The sequence below is a fragment of the Glycine soja genome, chromosome 3 (assembly GCF_004193775.1).
Source record: "Glycine soja cultivar W05 chromosome 3, ASM419377v2, whole genome shotgun sequence".
Classification (NCBI taxonomy): Eukaryota; Viridiplantae; Streptophyta; class Magnoliopsida; order Fabales; family Fabaceae; genus Glycine; species Glycine soja.
The window spans coordinates 35,355,288-35,363,007 of NC_041004.1; positions in this window are offsets into that span (position 1 = coordinate 35,355,288).

Genomic DNA, 7,720 nt, shown 5'->3' on the forward strand with positions numbered 1-7,720 from the left:
GGGCAGAGTCGGCATCATAAAAACAATGTAATAGATTGTGCAGATAACTGAACTACTTAGAATCTTAATACAATAGTTCGAAATAATGGTAATAGAATGCTACAAAATTTAATAGACATTTAAAAAGATTTAACTTAATATTGTATCTGTTTTGTTTTGGATAGGGTATAATCACATAGGATATGCATAAGCTATTTTTTCCTACATGCATGAATTAAATGTTATTCAAGATGACATGCTACCTAGGGTTCATTGACAGTGACAATATAGTAGCATCATTCAAAATTATTGAATAATTTTATGGATTCGTTACCAATGAACAAAAGTAAATTAATATATAAATTTCTGACTATGTATTTAATAATAGAACATCAGAATGAGTAGAATAGGTTTTTGAATTAGTATCAACAAAATGTCCAATTTCAACATGGATTGCGATAAAAGCACAACATGAATGCAAAAAGTGTGAGGGACAAAAATAACATTTAAAAGTTACTAATATCTAAAAGGTAAGATAGATGATAACGTAGTATGCAAGAAACCTAACACAATGGGCACAAATAAATGAAGCAGAAGCAGGGAAAATTGAATTAGGGCTTTGCCACAGGAAAGAAAGTTGAGTGAGACAATGATGGATTCAAAAGCAGGATTGTTCAATATGTCTGTCCTAAATTGGAATTCGAAAACTCAAGAAAACATAGATGGCAGGATGTTGAATTTTGGTTCGGGATATGGATGAAAAATGTAACCAAATGCAAGAGAAAAATCAGGAAATAAATGAACATGCAGTCAGGTTTGGGTTTAGGCTTACCTTGCTTGAAGCGGTAGACATGGTGGTAGTCGCTTTGAGAGAAAAATTTCATTAGAGTTGAAATGAAGGTGGCAGAGAAATGAACCGTGGTCTGATAATGTAAAGTAGTGGGTGATGGAAGGGTCATTTCTTTTCGGGGGGGGGGGGGGGGGGTGTAAGTGACAGCAAGTTAAGTGGTTTGGGAACCGTGGAGCATTGAATGTTCGGTTGAAAGATTGGACGTGAATTGGCAGAATGATAAGTATGAAAGACTGTGGTGGTGGAGGCAGGTGAAGAGGTATTTTTATTGCTGAATATAACAAAGAGTAAGTTAATTTTTTGTATTGTTATAAATACAATTTGCATCATCAGATGAATGACCTGTCTAATGCTAAAGTCGATAATGATTTGGCATAGATAATATTTTGCAAGGCCAATTGATTATCTAAGAAAAGATAAATGGTTCTACTAAAAGAATAATAATAAGTGTATCAGGTTAGGAAAACAGGAAGAGTAACATATATAATTCATTTGCTGAATGGTAGCATTTAAATTGAGATAAGCATTTTATTTTCTTTCGTGCAATTCATGAAAGAAATGGTTAATTTGGAGTTCATGAAAAAGGATGAAAATTTAAAATGCAGCAAATAAGAAAATGCACTCCACAAAGGAAGACTGGTTTGTTAAAATTAATGAATTATAGATTGGCTCATTTGATGATGTTTTAATTGTATATCAGAGATCATATGAGTAAGAAGCAAATTCAGTTATGGTTAGAATTAAATTTGTAATCGGAAATAAATTGGATTTACCTTCTAATAAATTGGATCTACAATTAATAATTGAAGTCATTTTTTTTGTCCTGATCATGTATTAAAATTCGAAGTCCTTTCTTTGACTTGACTCTTGATAATGCAACATATAGTTGGCCATGTGAAAAAACTGGTTTTGGCAAGTAAAGTCCAACTGAAGATAGTGATTGTCCTTAAGATTTATTAATTGTCATAGCATAAGAAAGCATTATCGGAAATTGTCTCCTCAATAGCTTAAAAGGCCATGGTGACTGTGAAGGCGACATAGACATTCGTGGGATATAAACATGATCTCCGATATTTGTCCCAGAAATTATGTCAGCTGCAATAACATGCTTTGCTAGTCTTGTGATAATTAACCTAGTACCGTTACACAACCCTTGAGTTTTGTCTAAGTTCCTTAATAGCATTATTGGTGTTCCAATCTTGAGTTTGAGACAGTGATTGGGTAACCAGATGTTGTCAATGAATTCAGAAATTCAGTTGTCAGTGAGCCGAAATGACAACTTTCAATGGTTTCGGATTTGTCAACTGAATCAGAGCTTAGATATTCCATTTGTTCACCTATCAATATTTTAGACATAAAACAACAACTTCATCAACCAAAAATGTTAAATCCAGGAAAGTTGATTAAAAGATGAAAAACAGAATAAGATAATTTACTATATGATTACCCGGTATCATTGTAAGCATATAATCATTAACTTGTTGCACTGTTTCATTTGTGGAAGCTAATATTGCTCTGGTTTGGAAGTATTCAGGATCATTGTGATGATGAGATAGTGTTGGACCTTGTGGCCTCAATAATCTTAATTGGACCTTGTGGCCTCAATAATCTTAAGCGGGATAGGCTTAGAATGCAGAAGAAGCAACAACAATCAATTTAATAATGTTCTATAAACATGCAAGGCAAAATTGATTGCAATAACATAAATGAGATAAGGGAAGAGAGAATGCAAACACAGTTTTATACTGGTTCGGTCACAACCCGTGCCTACGTCCAGTACTCAAGCAACTCACTTGAGATTTCCACTATCTTTGTAAAATCCATTACAAAGTCTGAACCACACAGGGACAACCCATCCCTTGTGTTCAGGAATCCTTTACAACAAGAGACTCACAGTCTCTTAACCAATCTCATTGAATAAGAAGAATGGAAGAAGAATTCTCTCTTCAAGAGAAGAATATTACAATGAAGATCATGTAAGAATCCTTATAGATTTTGCAAGTGTTTGATCAAGGATTTCTTGAGAGAGCATTTGACAATGAAGTTCTTTTGGAATCTCTCTCATTGTCTTTTGAGAGGATAAGACATTTTTGCCAAGCAAAACTCTCTGCATAAAATTCGTGCCCAAGTCACCTATTTATAGGCCTTTGATGGTCATTCACAAATCTAATGAAAAGATGTGACTGTTGGCGATATTCCTTGAAAATCCTCTCTGGTAATCGATTACAGAATTAGTGTACTCGATTACACAGTTGTTTTTCTTGAACAGTTGTTACCCTTCATTTAAAAATTGAATTCTCAATGTTCAGAGTCTCTGGTAACCGATTACATATGATGTGTAATCGATTACACACTTTCAAACCATTGGTAATCGATTACATGTGCCTTGAATGACTTGAAACCTTTCATTGTGAGGCAAGGCTTGATCTTGAAGAAATCTTGAATCAAGGCTTTGTTTGTTGAAACAATCTTGTATTAATCTTGAAGCAAAATGAGCCTTGTTTAATTCTTCTTTTGACATCATCAAAATCATGTATACATACATTCACAGATAGATCTGGAAATGTAGAGCTAATTATACTATGAATAGGATCATTATATTCTGTGATTAATAGTTCCTGTGGAATTTCAATAGTAGCATAGCCATCATTTTTATCTCCAATAATACCATCACCAATATCTATAATCCACTGTGCAAAAGCTACAGTTTCTTCTTGATTTGTTGCTTGCATGTTGTTTTGTAAACGCATGTTTTTTGTCAGTCTCAAGATCTGACAGTGATCCCATAGATAAGAGGAATTAATTGTTACGTTAACAATATCAGAGCGGGTGCCTCTTGGAATGACTGGTAGGATCTGCCGGAAATCTCCACCAAAGACCATGACTTTACCTCCAAAGATTGTATTGTCCTTTGAGTTGTGTTTGATGATATCTCTAAGACTGTGATCAAGTGCCTCAAAACAGAATTTGTGAGCCATGGGTGCTTCATCCCAAATGATTAGACTTGTCTGATTTAATAGCTCAGCTAATTGAGTTCCTTGATGGATATTGCAAGTTGAGTCTTCAAAAACTGGAACTGGAATTTTAAATTTTGAATGTGCAGTTCTACCTCCAGGCAATAACAGAGAAGCTATGCCGCTAGAGGCCACCATTATTACAATTTTATTGTCAGCTCTCAGTGAACTTGCAAGTGTTTTCCAAATGTATGTTTTTCCTGTACCTCCATATCCATAGAGAAAAAAACATACCACATTTATCTTTATTAACAGCTTCAACAATCTGGTTGTAAATTGAAGCTTGTTCATCTGAAATCATCCATATGTGGTGTTAGATTTAAAGATAAATGAATGAAGTTAAAATACTAATTTATAGATGAGAAAAGCTAAGAAGGAAATGCACATAATAATTTTCAGAGGGGTAAATTGCTCTGTACTTAATGTACCTGTCATCTGAGAAAATAGATGTTCAAACTCTGATCTAAGTTCTTCATTGTTGTAGTTCAGTTCAGCTAATATAAGGCTATTGTCTAGATAAGTTGGACAATTCGCATCCTCTGGATATGGCATTGAAGGATAGTCTCTTAGCGATCTTTGATTTGCTTGCAGCAGTTGTTCAATTTCAAGCAAGACCAAATTTTGAAGAGTTCTATCATCAAGCTGCAATGCTAATACACAAAAGAGAAAAAAGTCAAATTATGTGTCGTATCAATATTGATTTGTCTGATGGGAAATTAGCACAAACCTGGACTTGTTGATGATTTTTTATAATTATAGACAATGTCATCAGCCATCCAATGCCAAGTTTGGTCCCAAACTTGTTCGGGTTTGCTCATTGTTGCAGTTAAAAGTAACAACACAAATAGCTTTCTTATATAATGTGTTGAACCCTAGTCTTTTGCTTCTTTGATTGCCTCAATAAATTCTTTATCATCTTGTAAAAATCTCATAGCAAAACATGCTTCTTTATATGTAGAATACTGAACATTATCAACTGTTCTTAAATCCTCAAATGAGGTAGGTCCTTTACAAACGGTAAGCATCATTCTCAAATAAAATAATTCCCCTGTAATTGGTGGAACCCATAGTAATCTGCCAATGGTATAGCCTTTCTTCCTAAGGTGCCAACATCTTTTCTTCTGATTGTATACAAACTTAGAAACAAATCCTGCATAAGTAAGATTTCTCCCTTCAACAGAATTTTGGTTGGTGTTCATCCATGAAATAAACTTTGAATCAGAGATACTTAGCTTAGACAATACATCATCAATATCATCATGGTCTTCATAGAACACTATGTTGGCTTGGAAGATGGAAGTGTAATCTTTCAACAGCAAGTTTTCTGCCATGTATTGGAAATCCAAAGATTCTCCAAGTAGATTCACAGGGACATATGTATCTGTTAGGAAGATAGAATTAGTTGTTATAACAATGATGATCAGATAAATTAGAGATCAAGTTTTAACAATACCTGCAATCTAGATATTCTTTGATCTCATCATTATGGGTGCCACCATTCTCAGTTTGATCGTTATCTTCATCAATCAAAACAGCAGTCACCCTATCATATCCCTTGTTGATGTACTTAAATAAATATTTGATAGAAGTGCTTTGGTTACACCATTCAATATTGATATGCGCTTGGTATTTTCTTAGCAATCTTGGATTGTAAGGTACAATATACCTGTTATCAACTATAACACCATTTTTCTCAATTGCATTACCGTTGTTTCTTCTACGATAGACTGGAAAACCATCAGCATCTAAAACAGTATGCGGCTGGAACATTTTAGGATAGAAACGACTACACTTGCCTTTTTTCATGCATGGAGATCCAGGATTCAGACTTCCACATGGACCATGAACCATATGGTTTTTTACTAATGAATACAGTTCTGGATCATCTTGCTGTGAAGGTATCTCTACTGATATAATTTGATCAATTTCATCTGAGGATGGGTATTTGTTATCAGGATGTAAAAAAAGAAACAAATGGACATGAGGTAGGCCTCGTTTTTGAAATTCTATTGTATACATATATGCAATTTATTAGTAAGTCTGTTAATAGAAAACAATTAAAGTTATTAGATATGATTGTGTGATTAATATTGGCAGTGTAAAATAACAATGTCACACATAATATAAATTCAACAAACTTAGAATCAACTTACATGCAATAACTTTGCCTAGCATGTGATTCTTTGTCAGGTCCATAAGCATTTGTTCATACTTTAGTTTGAAGACTGGAGATTATGTCTGGCCTATCTGCTGCTTTCAGATTCAACAAATTCAGCAATCTATGGATTTTAGGCCAGTTTGGATTGCAGGTTAAAGTAATAAACAGATTTGGGAAGCCCACATGGCTACATATGGCCATACCATCAAAATAAAGTTGATCCATATAGCGCGGACTGCCAACAAAAGTTGAAGGCAAAATGACTCTTTTACCTTTATTTAGGCCTCTCCTACTTCCATCATCCAATGACTGTTGTAAGCTACAAAACTTGTCAACTCGAAGTTTTTTTTGGTTGTTTCTGATGTAAGAAAGCCTTTCTGACTCAACCATAGTATAGCCATCAACAACAAATTGTTGGAATAGTCTCCTAGAATTCAACAAAGTCATAGATTCATTTGATCTGCATTGTAGCCTATAAGAAAACCACTCTCTCATTGTAAGACGATTTCTTTTCCTTTTCTTACCATCTGATCGACTGCTATGTAGAATATCAGGTCTATATTCATCTTCCCCGTAAGGAAATAAGAGGGGGTATTGTAGAGCTAGATAGCTAGAATGTAATTCATGGATCCTTTGTAGTTGTCCATGCTGAGTTTCAATAATAATATCTCTTTTTGAATTTGCATCAAAATCGCCTACTATTAGTGCTGCAACTTCAGGAACAGTAGGTACATTATATGTACGACCATCTTTCTCATGATTAGTAATCAATTTCAACTTGATATTATTCACTTGAACATCTTGTAATCTATCTCTGGCCATCCTGAAAGTTTTTGCATGGACGTTGTATTCATCTAGCATCTCACTAAGTTGTGAAACAATGTGTTCTTGAATTTGATTATGTGGACTGTTGACCAAAATAAACAATTATATATACGATGATTGAAAGATTAGTAATGCAGAATAAACAATTGAATCCTGTTTAAATGTAAGATTGTTGATCAATGTTGTGCACTTATAATAATAATAATGAAAGACTAACTACCTTATTGCATTAATCCTATTCTGCACTTCATTTTCTGTGTCAAAGATATACAATTGTGCAAATTTTGGTTCTTTCCTTGGCATCGGTAACATACTACTTATTCTATGACATGGTTGACCTTGAATTCTTATTGTAGGAGGTCCTCTTGAATGATTAATTGATTTGTCAAACTTAATATCAGCAGAAGTAAAGGCAAACATCATGTTATATGTCCATATGTTCTGTTGGTAATTTTTACTATCAGATATACCAAGATCATACAAAAGTTGGTAGAGATATTTAGGTGGATTCTATAACAATGGAAGTTCAACCTTGCCATTTCCAAAACATAAACTGAATCTTGGATTTGTAGTTCTTTTATCTTTTGAGACTCTTTCATCATACCACATATTTGCATTACAGTGACACTACACTGCATGAGTTGATCACCAAGATCAGAATATCCTGAAATAAATTAATGATATATGGCAAAGTGAAGTTGGTCATTGAAAATGTTTTAGGAAAACATGTAAATTGAAACACGATGAACAAAAGCAGTTTTGTAGACTGAAAGATATTCGATAGTGAGCTAATAACATAGTGTTTATCAATATTAATTGTTACCTTTTCTATTAATTGCGGGCTCATTAGATGAGGACATATAATTTTGGTTCTCAGGTGAAGAAACTGAAACA